We start from the raw sequence: 19,516 nt of genomic DNA, 5'->3' as shown, positions 1-19,516 counted from the left end.
GGGGAGAGGGTTTGGAGTTTGGAGGTGGTAAAGGATTTACTTTTCCCCTCTGTAAATTTTTTTTATTTTTTTTTATTTTTTAAATTCGGTTTTATTGAGATACATTCACATATCATACAGTCATCTGTGGTGTATAAGCAACTGTTCACAGTACCATCATATAGTTGTGCATTCATCACCCCAATCTATTTTTTTAACATTTTCCCTATACCATAAAAAGTAAAAATAAGAATAAAAAATAAAAGTAAAAAAGAACACACAAATCATCCCCCCCCACCATTCGTCCCCATTTTTCTACTCATCCATCCATACACTGGATAAAGGGAGTGTGATCCACAAGGCTTTCACAATCACACGTCACCTCTTGTAAGCTATACAGTAGTCTTCAAGAATCAAGGCTACCGGGTTGCAGTTTGATAGTTTCAGGTATTTACTTCTAGCTATTCCAATGCATTAAAACCTGAAAAGGGTTATCTATACAGTGCGTAAGAATGCCCAGCAGAGTGACCTCTCAACTCCATCTGGAATCTCTCAGCCACTAAAACTTTATTTTGTTTCATTTCGCATCCCCCTTTTGGTCAAGATGTTCTCAATCCCATGATGCCAGATCCAGATTCATCCCTGGGAGTCATATCCCGCGTTGCCAGGGAGATTTACACCCCTGGGGAGTCAGATCCCATGTAGGGGGGAGGGCAGGGAGTTCACCTGCTGAGTTGGCTTAGCTAGAAAGAGGGCCACATCTGAGCAACGAAGAGGTACTCGGGGAGACTCTTAGGCACAGTTGTAAACAGGTTTAGCCTTTCCTTTGCAGTAATGAGCTTCATAAGGGCAAGTCCCAATCACCTTTGTAAATTTTTTTGTTAAATGCAGTAACTTTTATATATATATGTATATATATATATAAAATTCTTGAATTATTAGTATTTAAAATGGAAAAACTTATTTGTCAAAATAACCATAATTTTAAAACTTTAAAAATCATCCTAAATTCTGGGTATGAGAGGTACTTAAAAAATGGAAAATCCTGAGGGATGCCATTCTTACTCCTTAAGCATTTTAGAAGTTCTCATTGTTTTCTGTCATGAATAAATGTTGTGGAGGTTCAGATTGGGAGTTAGGGTGCGTTAGGGAAACTTCCATCCCCTAAGTAGCATCAGTTAAGGGAGGGTGCTGCCCCTGCAGATTATAAATTTAATTCTGCTGTTGTCTAAGTCTAGAACATCACCTCCAATTTATTATCTTTGGACATTCAGATCAATCACATTTAAAATTCAAGAGCAAAGGGGATCCCCAGTAGTTTATTTTATTTAACTCACCCACTAGAACAATAATTTAAAATAAGAAGGTTTATGAGACACTGAATTGGCCTCCCAAGGGCCAATAGGAGAGGTTTTAAACTAGTTTAACTGGAATGTAAAGACTTTGCCAGCCTGTGAGTATAACTTTAACTCTCCTTTTTTCAAATTCAAAAGTAATATGGTCTCAGTACATAAAGTTCAAATAAGTTTCTTTTCTAATATTTCATAGTCACTATTCTTGTCCTTCCTAATCTCAACACAAATTAATCACAATATAACTTAGCCATAACTTTTAAATACAGAAGCCAGATAAGATATTAATAGGTGCTTTCTTGAGGAATCACTTTCTTTAATCCTAAAAATCAGTCTGTGAAGTGATAATATGCTGTCCTGAGTATAGTAAGATAATTCACAATGAGCGTAGCAAACATTTAGAGTTGTTGTGTAATTCCATGTGGGATTTGCACTAACTCATCTTACTGTCTTACAAAGTTTCTTCTGGGATCAGGGACACACACATTCAAGGTAGTTGCCTAAAGATGCAATGTAGTCAATGTCTGTGGAACAGAGTATTTCTTTAGGGAATACGACCCAATACAGAAATGAACTCCTGAAATCTAGCTTCATTAGCCCCAGGCTCTGAACAGCTGAGCCCAACTAATATGGAAAACCGTTTTGTTTTATCCCCACATTATAATTGATATACTACACAAGATAGAAAATATGAATAGTCTAGAAAGGATAAAGCAAAAAAATTGTCCACAATTTAACCAAAGCAATCCCTGTTAACATCCCCATGTGGTTTGTTCATGCCTTTTTTCCTGTGCATTTTTTGACAGGTTGAGGGCACATTATTCTTACAATTTTGTATGTTGCTTTCCAAAATATATCCAGAGGCAATTTCATCTTTTCTTTCTCAATCTTTAAAAAGTGATGTTGGAATTGATTTTATATACTATTTTTTAAATAACTTGGTTAGTTTCAGGGAGGGGGGCCCTCTGAGAGCGGGCTGCCCTCACTGTGGCAAGAGGCCTGCTGGGGCTGCAGAGCCACCAGCTTTCTGGAGTGATACACAGTGGCGGAGAAGGGGGCCTCTGGTGGATTAATGAGGTGTTTTCGTTTTCTCTTGGTGAAGCCTAGAAAGAAGGACAGATCTTTAGAACTGAGTAATGAAGAGGGAAGACATTCTTATCGTAAGGAGGATGAGTAAGTGCTAGCCATATTAATTTGAATATTGGAGGTAATATTCTGTGCCCTAAGCTGATAAAGCAGGACACACCTATCCATTATATCTTACATCTCAGTGCCTCTGAAGTTAATGATGTACCTAATAAATATGGAAATTAGTTAAACTAGCCATCTATCAATTAGTATAAGTAGCAGTCTGCAATTAGTATAAATGTTTCCACAAAGTTTAAAAAATGCTACTCTTTCTAATACTTTAGGTTCACTTCTCTGGTTTCAACTATTACCTTCATTCTGATGATGTGACATTTTCAACTGACTGCTGGTCACTTCCGTCTACACCCCCCGCCTCCATATCTCAATTAATATACCCAGTTGCTAATTATTATAGGTTGAATTGTGTTCCCCAAAAAGATATGTTGAAGTCCTAACCCCAGTACCTGTGAATGGGACCTTATTTGGAAATAGGGTCTTTGTAGATGCAGTCAAGTTAAGGAGGGTGGGCCCTTATCCAATATAATTAGTATCCTTATAAGAAGAGAAGAGACAGACACAAACACATAAGGGAGAACCCCAGGTAAAGACAAGACAGAGAATGGAGGGACATAGCTCCGAGACACAGAATGCCAAGGATTACCAAGGATTGCCAACCACCACCAGGCAGAGGCAAAGAAGGATTCCTCCTAGAGCCTTCAGAGAGACCACAGCCCTGCAGACCCCTTGATTTCAGACTTCCAGCCCTTAGAACTGCAAGAGAATAAATTTCCATTGTGTGAAGCCACCAAGTTTGTGGTAATTTTTTATAGCAGCCCTGGGAAATTAGTACCCTACTTCACCATCCATCCAAGGCTCTGTAAAATTTTAAGCTGTCCTCTTAGTTTCAACTTCTTCCACCGTACCCTCTGTAGCCTGGAGGCTACTAAGTCCATTTGACTTTATCTCCTGAGGTCTTTCGTTTTCATTACCTCCTTATATCAGATGTCACTGCCAGATGCCAGGCCTTTTTTCTCTCACTCCTAGAATATTGCAGTAGCTTAAAGCTCTTCATTGGGGATTTTCCCTTCTAAGAATTTCTCTATTATGCTGCCAGAGGGGTCCTTTTAGACCACAAATATGATCATGTCACTCACTCTCTCTACAAAAACCTTTGTTGATTTAATAGAATCCCAATGCCGTTTTCAATACCATCTTCTCCTGGCCCCACACTCCAGCCGCGTAGGAGTACTCACTGCTTCCTGAATGTAGCACTCATTGTCATGCCTCCTTGCTGTTTCTTCAAACTGGGATGTACTTTCCCTTCTTGTTCTATCAAGTTAATTCCCACTCACTTCAAAGCCCAAATTAAATTTTGATTCTTGTTTGATGAGTTTCCTAATAATCCTAGTTTGAATTACTTATTTCCACTTTTATGCTCCCTTGGCACTTTTAAAAAAGTTCTGTTTCCTCAATCTGAGCATTTTCGTCATTCTGATTTCTGTAATATAGTGCTATAAATGCATCTGTCTCCCCTCTTAGTTTGTGAGACAGGAATGTGTCCTGTCCATTTTCTCCCCATTCCCTGATACAGGCTCTGTCTCTCAGAGGCCTATGGGGAAACAGCCACTACTGTTGGCAGTTTTACTTTCATTTAGTACATTCGTAATGCCCACAGGGAAAAAGTCTGAATTGCAAGTGGAATGCCAAGACACTGAAAATGTACTCTACACGTGAATGCCACTTATCATTAAAAAAATTTTTTTTCTCTAAAACCTTATTTCAGGGTTCTTCACCTCATTGCTAATAAGGTGTACAATTAATGCTCTGGGCCAGTATCACTAGGCCTGTCCACTGCTGGGAGTAGACTTTGAGAAAACCCATTTCCTGGCACCCAAAAGTTAAGTTACTCCTTCAAAACATTCCGAACTCCAGTATTTGAAAAAGTAAAATGCACTGTTTTCCCATCAACCTTCAAATCTGAACTTACATTATTAAATACTGGATGTTAAAATGCAGTCATTGTAACAAATTATGACACACAAATCAAAATACTACTAGTTAATATTAGACAAGAGTATTTTATGAACAGTACATTCCACATTACCTTGCAATCTGAAACATTTTCATATTTGTGTAAGTGTATTTTAGACAACTGAAACTTCACAGAATTTAACAGCAAATAAAGTTAAAAAAAATTTAGTTCTGTACATTTGTTCCAACTACCTCTATTTTACAATCTATAAGGCTCGTGTCATAGTTCAGCACTAAAAAAAGATCTATAAACCTGTCTAACTAGTCTTATTCATCCCATGTGAGAGCTTTTGTTTGTGTTGTTTTAAGGTGAAAGTCTGAGAGAATGTTTTATAAATTCTGCTTCCAAGCTCTGAAATGGAATATTCTTTTTTGCTACGCAGGGTATGTAAAAACTTAGGTTGTACCTTCTTAGTTTTATTAACCAGATACAAAAAAATAAAAAAAAAAAGAAGAAAAGACAAGAGTACTTACACGATGAATTTAGGCTGTCAGTCTTTAAGTTGAATTTATAACACGGTAGCATCAAAAGTAACAGAATAATGCCCTGCCCCTATCCTACCTTTTCACTTTAAATTAAAAAAGGCAGGCAGAAAAAAGGTTTCATTTGTCCTTCAAGATAAGGCGCTAAGAAGGATTGCAACAACAAACTTCCTCATACAAAGCCCCAATAACATCTCAGTGTTGTCCAGCAAAGGCCACCTAGAAGTGATTCAGGAGCCGACGTAGAGCTATGTCCACAGCTCCCAAAGGTACTGTGTTTTCTATACCAGAAGACTGTTCAACGCTTGCATCTCTCTGTTCGCAGAGTTCATTACAGTAACTTCCAATCGCTGCTGGGCTGGATTTAAATCAGCATTCCAATCTCTAGAACGAATGTTACTGTCCTCTTTTCTCCTCCTTCAAGATTTACAAATTTTAGAAACAAGAGCATGTTTAGTCTTGCCATTTTCAAACAGGATTTGTGCATATCACATTTTAACATCACATTCCCCAAGCTAGGAACTTTTTTCAAAAACCACAGGTACTTTCAGTAATTGTTAAAAGCACTACAAAATTTTTATGTATTTAAAACCCAGCTGCAGGACTCGGGCAAGATGGCGGCATAGAGAGGAGTGGAAGCTAAGTAGTCCCCCTGGAACAACTACAAAAAACCAGAAACAACTAGTAAATAATCCAGAATAACTGCGGGGGGACAAACGAGACCATCCATTCATCATACACCAACCTGAATTGGGAGGAATGCCCGAGAACACAGCATAAAATCTGTAAGTAAAACCTGCGGAACCAGGTCGGGAGACCCCCTCCCCCATAGCCCGAGCTGCTGAGCCTCGTGGTGCCACAGAGAAGCTCTCTTCCAGCAAGCGAATACAGCTCAGCTGAGCTCCAACTGGGGTTTTAAGTAGTGAGTGTGAACTGCTCACTACAGGTACACAGCCACAAAAAACAGACAGAGGCTTTGGGTGACGACTGACCTGGGAGAGCCGGAGGGTTGCCTTGGACTGGGTCTGAAGGGGACTATCTGTTTCTTTTTTGGCTCAGTGGAGAAAGCCCCAGTCATTTTTAGTTTCCAGGGCTGTGACTCTGGGAAGGGTGGAGACACCACAAGCAGAGCGAGACCATTGAAGTGCTAATGACCTCCACCTGAGGGGTCTGTCTTCTCTAGGAGGAAAGGGGTGGGGCCCTTTCCATTCAGAACCAGACCCCAGAGCCTGGGGGAACACGGCCATACCTCCTCACACCAGGCAAGAATTATAGGCGAACAGGCGTCACCTGCTGGGCAGAAAAGCACAGTGACCTGAGGCATCAAAGGGTAGAGCAATTTTCTAAGACACACCCGCAGGGAAACCAGATACTGAATATTTCTTCCCTCTGGGACCTGAGCCTGTTCTGGTCTGGGAAAACCTGATTTGGATAACCAAGGAAACCATGCCTAGACAACAGAAAATTACAACGTACACTAAGAAAAACAAAGTTATGGCCCAGTCAAAGGAACAAACGTACACTTCAACTGAGATACAGGAATTTAAACAACTAATGCTAAATCCATTCAAAAAGTTTAGAGAAGATATTGCAAAAGAGATAGAGGCTGTAAAGGAAGCACTGGACATGTATACGGCAGAAATCAAAAGTTCAAAAAACCTACTAGTAGAAACTATGGAAATGAAAGGCACAACACAAGAGATGAAAGACACAATGGAAACATACAACAGCAGATCTCAAGAGGCAGAAGAAAACACTCAGGAACTGGAGAACAAAATACCTGAAAGCCTACACACAAAGGAGCAGATGGAGAAAAGAATGAAAAAATATGATCAACGTCTCCGGGAACTCAAGGATGAAACAAAGTACAATAATGGACATATCATTGGTGTCCCAGAAGGAGAAGAGAAGGGAAAGGGGGCAGAAGCAATAATAGAGGAAATAATTAATGAAAATTTCCCATCTCTTATGAAAGACATAAAATTACAGATCCAAGAAGTGCAGCGTACTCCAAACAGAAGAGATATGAATAGGCCTACGCCAAGACACTTAATAATCAGATTATCAAATGTCAAAGACAAAGAGAGAATCCTGAAAGCAGCAAGAGAAAAGCAATCCATTACATACAAAGGAAGCTTAATAAGACTATGTGTGGATCTCTCAGCAGAAACCATGGAGGCAAGAAGGAAGTGGTGTGATATATTTAAGATACTGAAAGAGAAAAACCACCAACCAAGAATCCTGTATCCAGCAAAGCTGTCCTTCAAATATGAGGGAGAGCTCAAAATATTTTCTGACAAACAGACAATGAGAGACTTTGTGAACAAGACACCTGCCCTACAGAAAATACTAAAGGGAGCACTACAGGGTGATAGAAGACAGGAGTGTGTGGTTTGGAACACAATTTTGGGAGATGGTAGCACAACAATGTAAGTACACTGAACAAAGGTAACTATGAATACGGTTGAGAGAGGAAGATGGGGAGCATGTGAGACACCACAAGAAAGGAGGAAAGATGACGACTGGGACTGTGTAACTTGGTGAAATCTAGAGTATTCAACAATTGTGATAAAATGTACAAATATGTTCTTTTACAAGGGAGAGCAAGCAAATGTCAACTTTGCAAGGTGTTAAAAATGGGGAGGCATTGGGGGAGGGATGCAATCAGCATAAACTAGAGACTGTAACTAATAGAATCATTGTATTGTGCTTCCTTTAATGTAATAAAGGTGATATACCAAGGTGAATGCAGGTAAGAGGGGTGATAGGGGAGGCATGTTAGACACTTGACATTGGTGGTATTGTCTGATTCTTTATTCTACTATGATTTAAGGTTATTTTTCCTTTTGCTGCTTCCTAGCTGTCATTTTTTTGTTTCCTCTTTCTTTTGCCTCTCTACCTTCTTTGACTCTCCCTCCTGCCTTGTGGAAGAAATGTAGATGCTCTTGCTTAGTATGAGCAGAATGTTCAATTAGGGTGAACTTAAATGTTTGGAAATGAACAGGGGTGTTGGTAGCAAAATGTGAGAATAACTAACAGCGCCGAATGGTGTGTGAATGAGGTGGAAAGGGGAAGCTCAGAGTCATATGTCACCAGAAGGAAAGTTGGAGGTCAAAAGATGGAAATGTATAAAACTGAATCCTATGGTGGGCAATGTCCATGATCAACTGTACAAATACTAGAAATCACTTCATGAACCAGAACAAATGTATGACAATACAATTAGAAGTTAATAATAGAGGGGCATATAGGGAAGAACTATATACCTATTACAAACTATATACTACAGTTAGTAGTATTTCAACATTTTTTCATAAACAGTAACAAACGTACTATATCAATACTAGGAGTCAACAATTGAGGGAGATTGGTTAGGGATAGGGGAGGTTTAGAGTTTCCTTTTCTTTTTTTCTTTTTTCATCTTTCACTTTATTTCTTGTCTGGAGTAATGAAAAGTTTCTAAAAATTGAACAAAAATTAAGTGTGATGGATGCACAGCTGTGTGAGGGTACCCAGGGGCAAGTGATTGTACACTTTGGATCTTTGGATAATTGTATGGTATCTGAACAATCTCAATAAAAATGAAAAAAAAAATTTTATGTATTTAAAAAAAAAATAAAATTGGAGACTATTACCTCTGTTTTCTTCTGCCAGAAGCACACAATCCATTAAACCACATTTAAAAACTAAACTTCGTGCATACAAATAGCCAGAGAGGTATAAAGTTTTACAGAGCCCTTAACATCATTTAGCATTGGCTAAACCACAATAGGAAGCATATTAGCAAACTGAGCAAAAAGACTTTCCAAAGAACATGATAGTTTTCTGTGCTACATGTCAGTCACATAAAAATTTAGGCAACTTTGTAATCCTTTAAAATTGTCCTGAGACTTCCCATTTCCCCAACCTTACCCATATTGCTGCCCAGGCTAACCCACACTGAAGTCTTGACATCTCACAGAAATATCTTGATTCTCCCCATTACTAATGACAGCTGATCCAGGTTCTGCTGCTGTCGCAGGGAGTCTTGGCACTTTCTTAGCAGGACTTGGAATATGCTCGGTAGCTGCATTTGAATGCACAAGCCCTACTCCTTCATCCAAAGCATCATCATTTGGTGAGGGGCGCCGAGATAAGTTCTTCTGTGCTTTTCATCCACTCTAACCAGGTACCATGTTCCTTTAAAGAGCGAATTTATTGAACTCTGGGGAATATAGTTGACCAAATGATGAGTGTCCTCTCTGAGCTTCATATTTTCAGCAAAGATGGCTGGTACCACACAAATTCTTAAGTCAAGCCTGGATTTAAACTTACCGCAACATAAAAAAAACACACAAACTTGCTGTTATTTTATCAAGAACAGATCCTGTTTAGCATGTTATGTACCTTTAAGGGATTACAGGATGACAGACAAACCAGAACCGTAAGAGAACACTCCAGTCTTCTCCCCTGCCAACTGCTGAGGTGAGTGCTGTGCGAGAACAGAAGCAAGGGAGCCAGATACTGAAGATGTGTACATATTTCCATTTTGATTTGAGACAAGCAAACATGTCTTTGTTTTCTGATTAAAGAGGTCAGACCTAGCCTTCAAAAATGCCTTTCCACATCTCTGTCAAAGTAGGTATCTTCTAATTCAACAGCCCCAAAGGCTCACAGGCCACTATATATACTATTGTTATCTATGTTCTGGTCATTAAGAAAGTCATTTAGCAACAGCTGAGCTAGAGATTTCTGAATCAATTACAATATGGTGAGGGAAAGATCATGAAGCCAAAATCATTCAAGGTAAAAACCTTATCATTTCTGTCCTTCTGTCTGGCCAGGGATCTTTTGGGGTAGACAGAATAGCAGCCATCTAATGCACTGAGGTAGCACTGTTTGGAGAGTTTTCCATCTACTACAGGATATTTGGAGAACATTTCAGGATTGTGAAAGTCATAGGCATGCTGCATGTGTGTCCCACGAAGCTTTTGGTCAAAAATTAAAGGAGCATTTGGTCCAATTAGCAGAGCAGCGACTCCAGCTCCACCTATTGGTCTGGCATTTCCTGTGGCACATACAACAATATCTCCTGCAACTACTGTCCTGTATGAAGGATAAGGAACTCTAGTCTCCAGGCCTGTCACTCTCTTTCCTCCTTCAGGTGGTGGCTGAGGAGAGGGAGAGAGCTGCAAAAGGATGGTACCCCATTAATCATTTCTTAATACATTGCTTCTCCTTCTGGTACTCAACTCTCTTCTGTTTTTATTCTTTTTTCCAGAAGCCTTACTTCTCATTCCAATATTAGCTTCTAAGTGCTCTTCCTCTCAAATTTTGTTTTTAAAAAGAAAAAAAAAAAATCTAGTTCTGGATATTAGCTGCCGTCTCATTCCATTTCATTTTGAATGGTCTTTATGTTCCAGAGAACCGTTGGCAATTTGAGTCCAATGAAAATAAGTAATGATTTTTGACAGTGTGGAATCTGCTTACAGATGTCTTAAAGAACTGTATGAGAGGTGAGCTAGAGTTGTAAGTGATTTTTAAATTGCCCATGAAAATAGAAGGTCTTGGTAGAAAGAACCAGATTACTTAGAGTGGATAATGGAGAAGAAAGCTTTTGTCATTTGGGATAGTTATCTTATGAGATTATACTTGATCTGTAGTTGCTAGGAATATATTGGTTGCACACAAAATAAATGAAGTTCTTTCTCTTTCTTAATTGATTTAGAGGAGATAAAAATTCAGGAAATTGGCAGCATTTTAATTCAATATGCACACTCAGGTTTTTAAAAATTAATCCAACAAATATTTTTAAAAGCCTATTATATATACAAAGTATCATACACAGTGCTGAAAAGAATACATTGAAAATAGGGATTTGTGAAGGAATAAAGAACAAATGAGAAAATTTATGCAGGAGCCATTTGTAAACTATGTAAGAATGTTTACATGTCAATTATAATAATTATTACCATTATCATTAAATAGACATTCTGTCTTCCAAGAACACAGAACTAAGAGGTGATATAGATAGCTAAAAAATTAATACTAGGAAGGCTAGAATAAGCATACACACCAAATTTTATGAGAGTCATGAGGGAGAACAAAGTTAATTCTATTAAGAAAAATCTGGAAGGGCTTCTTAGAGGAGGTAAAATAAAGACTATTTTATAGAAACCACAGTAAAAAATGTATGCTGAATGCTCTCAGTGTTTTTCTTAACTATTTGTTTTCATATTATTTCACCAATATCAGTTTAATATAAATCAATACCCAATTGAGAGATGCACATAATTACTTTTCTAAGTTAATTTCATAAAACTGTCAAGTGGTTTGTCTTTGGAATGTTCCTTCCCAGAAGAGAAGCCAGATGAATTTTAAGAGTGTGTATTTGTTTTCATTCTGAAAATACACTTCTAGCCAATGAACACATCTCTGCTTGTGGGAAGACCACAGCCATGTTTCTTTCAATAGGCATAAAAAGAAAGGTTGACCAGAAACACTTTTCAGCCCTGCACCTACCTTCATGTTCTGTACTTGTGCTCTGTGCCTGGATTAAAGTGGAAAACACATCAACTGTGGTTTCCTATCATTGGACACAGATCAGATATACTTTCTGCATTGTTTTACAGAAAATTGCTTCGGAGAACTAGAGGGCACAGAGGTTAAAAAGGGAGGTTCTGGGCAAATCAGTTGCTCCTTCAAAAAAGTGAATTAATGAACAGTAATTATGTATAGTTGATATGTATATATTTGCCGTTTTTACATGTATGTACATTTGCCAAAGCTGATCTTTTCAGTAGAGAAACACTTCAACCTATTGTGGGACATTAAGTCTTAAATGTTATATGCTGTTTCTGGTCCACCAAAGGCTGAGAAGGTAGAATTATCTGTCTGTGATAATAGCTAACATGTTTTGAGTGCTTGTTAAATTCTAAGCACTTTTTGTAAATTTTATTTAATTCTCATCACAGCCTAAGAGGTAGGTATTATTGTCATTCCCTTTTCATATAGTGATTGACCTGTGATTTGAACTCATAATAAAAGGCTCCAGAGCCTGTGTTCTTAATCACAATGCTCTGTTTCCTCTCTGGTGGTGATTATTCGCAGATCTCTATTTTTTCCTAGTGCCTAAATTGTTCTCTGGATGTTACTTAGCCACTTGGGAAGGCTGAGTTTTCTGTCTGGGTCATTACTATACTTTTCCAAAGGAAAATAGATGCATTCTGTCAAAATGAATTTCCACAAACTTAATCAAAAAGTTTTCATTTGAGTATCATTATTAAAATCAGAGGTATATTTCTAAAGTGTGTTTATGTATTTATCAATAAATAATGATAAAGTTTTGATAAGGAGGGAGTTAAGATGGTAGCTAGCCCAGGTGAATTTGGAACCAGAAACATTACAACTTAAAATTATTATCTCATAATGTAGTATATTTTTTCTTTGTATACCCTGTTGACTCTAGAATATCTCCTTAGTTTTCAGTTGCTTACCCCTACTATTCCTGCTGTGTTATGGTTTATATACCATAAATATCCAAATGTGGCTGTACCCCTGCTTTCACCTCCAAATTTACAGTTCTCAGAATTTTGTTACCCATTTCCCAGCATTGCCCTGCATGCCAGACTCAGTTGAACTACTACTCAGTTGCTACAAGACGCTTCAACTATAATTGCCACCATATTCATTCATTCATCTAGCAGATTTTTATTGAGAATGGTGGTGGATTAATTGTTCTTAATTCTTCACTCCTCTCTACTGGTATTGCACATCTACACCCTTGGCAATGGCTCAGAATGGTTGGAGGGTGCTTACCTGCCCCTTGACTTTGGGCTTGGCCACAGGACTTGCTTTAGTCAATGCGATGTTAGAAGATGTGATGTGAGCAAAGGCCTGGCTTGTGCTTCTACTTCTACCATTGCCATGAGACAAGCCTGCTTTGGATAACATCTGATCCAAGAAGGATGAGAGACATATGAAGTAGACCTGGACCAAAACTGCAGCTTGGCACCAAGCCCAGCCAAGCTTAGCCTAAATCAGCTGAAATCTGGCCAACCTGCAGATGTATGAATGAGAAATAAACACCTGTTTTTAAACACTTGTTTTTAATATGGTTTGTTACACCGCATGAATGGAATGGCTCAAGAAGCAACTGTGTGCTTAGTACTGTGCTAGACACTGGGATGGTCCCCCTCATCTTAAAACTCCTTAGGTTTTTGGTTTCATATGATGAAAAATGAGTCATAATCTGTTTTACTCTTTAAGTAAAGAATTGAATTTATGTACAATAGGGGTAACTGTAGAGGCTATTGACTGAATTTGGCAATACAAAGATAATAGAGGAAGAGAAGCCAGTTGACCAATTAAGCAGGGCTTCATAGATTTTTAGAACCCCAAATCCACTCTTTCAGGGCACCCAAGAATTGACCACCTATGGTAACTCAACTGACACATAATAACCCAACTCAAAAGAACCTAATGCATAAACCAGAGAACAATTTCTTCTTTGATTATAAGAGATATACCTTTCTAGTGACCAAAATATATATATGTCCACTTTCTGAGGCACCCACGGGGAAGTAGAATCATCATATATACCATTTAAGGTTAGGTTTGGCTGCACATATCAGAAAACTCCCAAATACAGTGGCTTAAACAAGATAGAAATATATTTTACTTTCACATTAAAGAAGTCTGAAAGCACGCCGTCTGGCTCTGGTGTGATGTATAGGATCATCAGGAACCTACCATTTTTTCTCTCTATTCCATGATTTCAGCTAGTATCTCCCATATTCAAATTTTTTGAAGATCCAAAATGGCTGCTAACACTCCAGACGTTACCTCCACATTCCAGGAATCAAGGAGGGAGGTAGGAAGACAAAAGAGGGAACGAGACAAGTATTTACTGGATTTCACTTCTGTCACATTAATTAAAATTTATGGTTATAACTGGCTGCTAAAGTGTCTGAAAAATTTAATCTTTGCATATATTGCTGTCTTGAATAAAACTAGCATTTTGCTATTAAAGAGAAAGGGGGAAATGGATGTTGGAGAAAGCAGTTATCAGTCTCCACTCACTGTCTTTCATTCTAGTTGTCTATTTCATAGTTCATTTCTGAAATCAGATGCATTATACTAGCATTGATATGTACCTTATTTTTTCTTGAAAAACCATTATTAAATTGATAGAATGTCTTATTGATTTTTTTTTTAAAATATGGTAATATAAATGTACTTCACAAAAGTAGATTCAGAGCACAAGAAGTTTTCTAGGATGATAGTCTTGTGAACTATCCCTGCCCCACAAATGGGAATAACGTTTTCAAGATTAAAATGGTTGGATTTGCAAGAACTGAGAGTGCCTATTCCATGAGCAATAAACTCTCCAAATTTTTGCGGAGCTTCCCTTTTCTAGGATTCTCTTATCTCACCTCCATGGAAGACACTTTGTTACGGAGCCAAGTGCGACCCCTTTGATCACGGTCACCCTCTGCTCTGGTCCAGCCTTTCTGTAATTGCTCTCTTGATGGAACATGTATGTTTCCAAAGTTTTCCAGCCAGGAAATGTTTTAAACCATCTCTTACAGATGGCTACTTTCATCCATATGTGCTAATTTTAACTAGTTTAACTACCAAGGGTCACCTCATTTCCTACTTCTGGGGACTGTCTCTTTCAAGTACTACTGAAACAGGCCACATTCCTTAGCCCAAAGAGAAGTTGTCTGTGGGTATAATTTGGGAAAAAAAGTTCACATTCTTTAATATCTGAAGCTACACAATTCACAAAGTCATAGCTTTATGTATGAAAAAGAAAAGATGAAGTATGCATTAAAGTTTGTGTTTCAGAGAATTGCCTGTAAAAGAAACTGCTGCTTCTTCTATATTATTCTTGGAATATTTATATACAGAAATTTGGTGAATTTTTCTTCATTTCTCTTACAAGCAAATGTTTTCTATAGAAACTTTAGATATAACATTTAATTACTTTGTGATTGCTTACAGTGACTACTGGTAAAAATAAAGCTACTGTATTTAATTAAAAAGACATCATTGGTTTTAAGACAAACCTGATTCCAACCATGTAAAATGTGAAAAAATATGCATCTTAGGATTGCTGAAATATGATAATTTAGCAGGATTCTTAATGACAATTACCACTATAAAGTATAAACTTAGATTGCAAAGCCTGTGGGTAGAGGACTATGTGAGAATAGGGGGGTTAGAGTTTAGAACTTAAAATATTAGAGACTTTCAATTATAGAAAAAATAAAATATGTTTATGTTTGAGGCACAGAGTTTAGGTGCATCAGAGGATTACCAGGGAGACTTACAGCAAGAGACATAGTCTAATCTTTATACTTATCAGAGACTTTAAGAAGATAATAGTTGAAAGTGAAAATAAACATTCTTTTTTATAAATTGTTTTTTATAAAAACAGCTTTATTGAGATATGATTCAAATAATAATTCAACCATTTAAAGTATACAATTCAGTATTTTTTAGTATGTCACAGACAGTGCAATCATCACCCCAGTCAATTTTAGAACATTTTTATTACCTAGTAAAGAAATCCTTTACCCTTTAGCTATCACCTCTGTATTAATTAGGGCTTTCTAGGGAAACAGAACCAACAGGAGGTATCTGTAAATATGAGATTTTATAAAAGTGTCTCATGCATCTGTGGGGATGCATGAATCCAAATTCTGTAGGGCATGATGTACAAGTCCAAATTCTGTAGGGCAAGCCATGAGTTGACAACTCTGATGGTCTTCAGTGAACTCCCCAGGAAAGGCTGGCTGGCTGAAGCAGGTATGAAAGTTCTCTCTTCTCCCTTAAAAGTCTTCAGCTGATTGTATTAAATCCAATTGATTGGATTTTCATTGTGGAAGACTCTTCCTTAGTTGATTGTAGATGTAGTCAGCCACAGATGCAATCAATTGAGTGATAATTTAATAAACCAGTCTTCTGGTTTATTAACCAGCCACAAAATGTCCTTGCAGCAATGGCTAGGCCAGTGGTTGCCTTACCAGACAACTGGTCACCATCACCTGGCCAAGCTGACACATGAACCTAACCATCACACTCTCCTATCCCTCAAATTCCCTTCTGCCTCCCCCCACTATAGGTCTAAGCAACCCCTAATCTACTTTTGGTCTCTATAGATTTCCCTATTCTGGAATGTTATATGAATGGGGTCAAAAATGTTGACTTTTGTGGCTGGCTTCTTTCACTTAGCATAATGTTTTCGAGGTTCATCCAAGTCATAGCATGTATCAGTAGTTCATTCCTTTTTATGGCTGAATAGTATTCCGTTAGATAAATATGTCATGGTTTTATTCATTCATTAATTTATGGACATTTGGATTGTTTCTGTATTTTGGGTATTATGAATAATACAGCTATAAACATTCATGTACAAATTTTGGGGTGTACATATGTTTTTATTTCCCTTAGGTATATACCTAGGAGTGGAATTGCATGTTTAATGGGTTAAGGAATTGCCAAACTGTTTTCCAAAGTAGCTGCTCCATTTTAAGTTCCAACCAGCAGTGTCTGAGGGTTCTGATTTTTCCACATCCTCACCAACACTTCTTACTATATGACTTTTTAACACTGGGCATCCTAGTGGGTGTGAAGTGGTATGTCATTGTGACTCTGATTTGCATTTCCCTGGTAACTCATGATGTTGAGTATTTTTGACGTATTTTTTTGGCCATTTGTATATTTCCCTTGGAGAAATGTCTATTCAAATTCTTTACCCAATTTTTAATTGAGTTACTTATCTTTTTATTATTGGATTGTAACAGTTCTTTATCTACTTTAGATACAAGTCCCTTATCAGATATATGATTTGCAAATACTTTCTCCTGTTCTCTGGGTTGTCATTTCACTTTTTAGATCGTGTCCTTTGAAGCACAAAAATTTTTAATTTTGAAGTCCAATTTGTCTATTTTTTATTTTGTTGTTCATGCTCTTTGTATCTTACTAAGACCCCTTTGCCAAATCCCAGGTCATGAAGATTTACCCCTGTGTTTTCTTTTAAGAGTTTTATGGTTTTAGTGCTTACATTTAGCTCCTATCCATTTTGAGTTAATTTCTGTATATGTTGTGAGGTAAGTGCCCAACTTCATTCTTTTGCATGTGGATATCCTATTTTCCCATCACCATTTGTTACAAAGACTTTTTCCCCATTGAATGGTCTTGGCACCCTTGTGAAAAAATCAGTTGACCATAGATGTATGGGTTTATTTCAGGACTCTCAATTCTATTCCATTGATCTGTATGTCTATTCAGCTGCCAGTTGCTTGTACGGAGTTTTGAAATCAGGAAGTTGAGTGATGCTACCTTGTTTTTTTGTTTGTTTGTTTTTTCAGGATTATTTTGGCCATTCTGGGTTCCTTGTAATTGCATCTTAATTTTACAATTACCTAGTCAAATTTTCCTAAGAAGTCAGCTGGGATACTGCTAGGAATTGAGGTGAATCTGTAGATCAGTTTGGAGGATCGCAACAATGTTAAGACATCTTAATAATGTTAAGTCTTTTGATCCATGAACATGGAATGTTTTTCCATTTATTTATATCTTCTTTAATTTCTTTCAACAAGGTTTTTTAGTATTCAGAGTATAAGTTTTGTACTTCTTTTGTTAAATTTATGCCTATTTTATTCTTTTTGAAGCTATTGTGAATGGAATTATTTTCTTAATTTCATTTTCAGCTTACTCATTTCAAGTCTACAAAAGTACCATTGATTTTTATATAGTGATTTTGTATCTGGAAACTTTGCTAAACTGAGTTTTTGAGCTTCCCAAGTTCATCATTTAATTATTAAATTTATCATAGAAGGGATGGTTGCCAATGCATCTGGTAAAGTGCCTGCTAAAGCCAATGTGGATCTCTATTATAACTCTTGAGGGCTATCATATTGTGTTTTAATTGCAGTACATCTCAACAGAAAATCCATGCTGTTGTCAAAACTGAAACACCTCAAAAATCCTGTGAACTCTCTGTAATCATTCAAAAAGTATTTATTGGGTATTTATTCTGCCTCAGGCAGTCTACAATGAACTGGGGATAAAATTTTAAGAGATTCTCCTTGCCCTCAAGTGAGCAGTCTTGCAAATGAGACAGTTCGAAACGTGCTGTTGTGGCACTTCTATAGTTTGTATGTATTGTAGTGAGTCTAAATAATAGTTCTGTGGAGAGCCAGTAATCAACTCTGCTCTGGGGGGTTAGGAAGAAGAGACACTGCAACTGGGTGTCGAATGAAAAGGAAGGAATTTAGCTGGACTCCAAGGTGGGGGGGGTGGTGGTGGAGGCATTTCAGACAGTGAATAAGCACATGTTTGTTTTCATGTTTGTTTCACCTACTAGACCTTCTAGAGTGGAGGGAGACCTCAAACTTAGTCATATCCACTACACAACTCAGTGTAGGACAATATTTAACAAGTGTTTTACAGTAAAAATAAGATGTGTGATCTGGTCTAAGAGTTTTGAGGGTGCTCAGAAAATAGGTCAGTGGTTCTCAAACTTTGGTACGTAAGAATCATTTGGGGTGTTTATTCCTAGGCACCACCCCAGACTTTCTGCTTCTAGTAGGTCTAGAGTGGGGACCAGGAGTTTGCATTTTCAGTAAGCTCCACTCTCCTCTCCCCACCTTGTAACTCTGATGCAGTTGTATCATCAGGTGGAAAGGAATTTATGGCTATTTTGTGAATACTGGTTCTTGTCAACCCCTTGCAGCTCACCAGTATCTTAAGATGTGCCCCACGTCAGCCATGAAAAACGTTTTTAATCAAAATTTACCTGTTCTGCTCAGACCTGTAGGTTAATTTTCTGGCAGACACACTGAGAGATTTAACAGATCTTGATTTTTAAATATTAACATGGTTTTTCAAGTACTCTGAAGCTGAAGAGTGCTATAAAAAAAAAAAAAATCTCCAAGATTTGTCATTTCTCTAAACATGTTACCAGTGGCACAATACCTATCTTGAAAGATGAAAATTTCTACCTAAGGTATTTATTCTATATTTTGTAATCATAGATGAGAATTATTGCCGTCGCTGCTCTTTTTAGCTGTTGAATGAAATTTTTCTAAACTTTTTTCAACATGCCTTTAACACCAACTTGCTCTAGTGTAACTTCATTTGTGTCTCTTACTTACTCTTTATTTTCTAAGCATTCTAGCTGTTAACATTAAATTTAATTTTTGGATGTCAGCCCATGTCAAAGCAAGCCTTAATCTTTTTAACGTTAACCCATCACCAGCTCAAAGCTGTTTTATATTATCAAATGTAATCAAGTATGCAACCCTGTAGGCGTGGAGTGTGATTATATATGCATACTAGAGCTTCCCTATAATACTACTTGCTGTAGACTGAAATTGCTCATGGGGTAAGTCAGGACTGAATACCATCCAAAGTGTTTAGTTACAAAAATAAATAAGGCTTTGTTATAAGGTGGTCTCACTGCAGATGTATTGGAAAGAATGTTAGTTATCATCCTGTCTTACATTTTTGTTTTATAGATAAAGAACTTAGTCTAAGAGAGATGTCATGGCCAA

General features: G+C 37.5%; 1 pseudogene; it reads right to left on the bottom strand.

Annotated features, from left to right (window-relative positions):
• Positions 1-8,902: 8,902 nt before the first annotated feature.
• The window catches only part of LOC119540616, a 61,949-nt pseudogene continuing 51,335 nt past the window's right edge, over positions 8,903-19,516 (bottom strand).

Source organism: Choloepus didactylus, chromosome 7 (assembly GCF_015220235.1).
Source record: "Choloepus didactylus isolate mChoDid1 chromosome 7, mChoDid1.pri, whole genome shotgun sequence".
Lineage (NCBI taxonomy): Eukaryota > Metazoa > Chordata > Mammalia > Pilosa > Megalonychidae > Choloepus > Choloepus didactylus.
The sequence above is the reverse complement of the archived record's forward strand: the minus strand, read 5'-3'. Positions and strand labels throughout refer to the sequence as shown.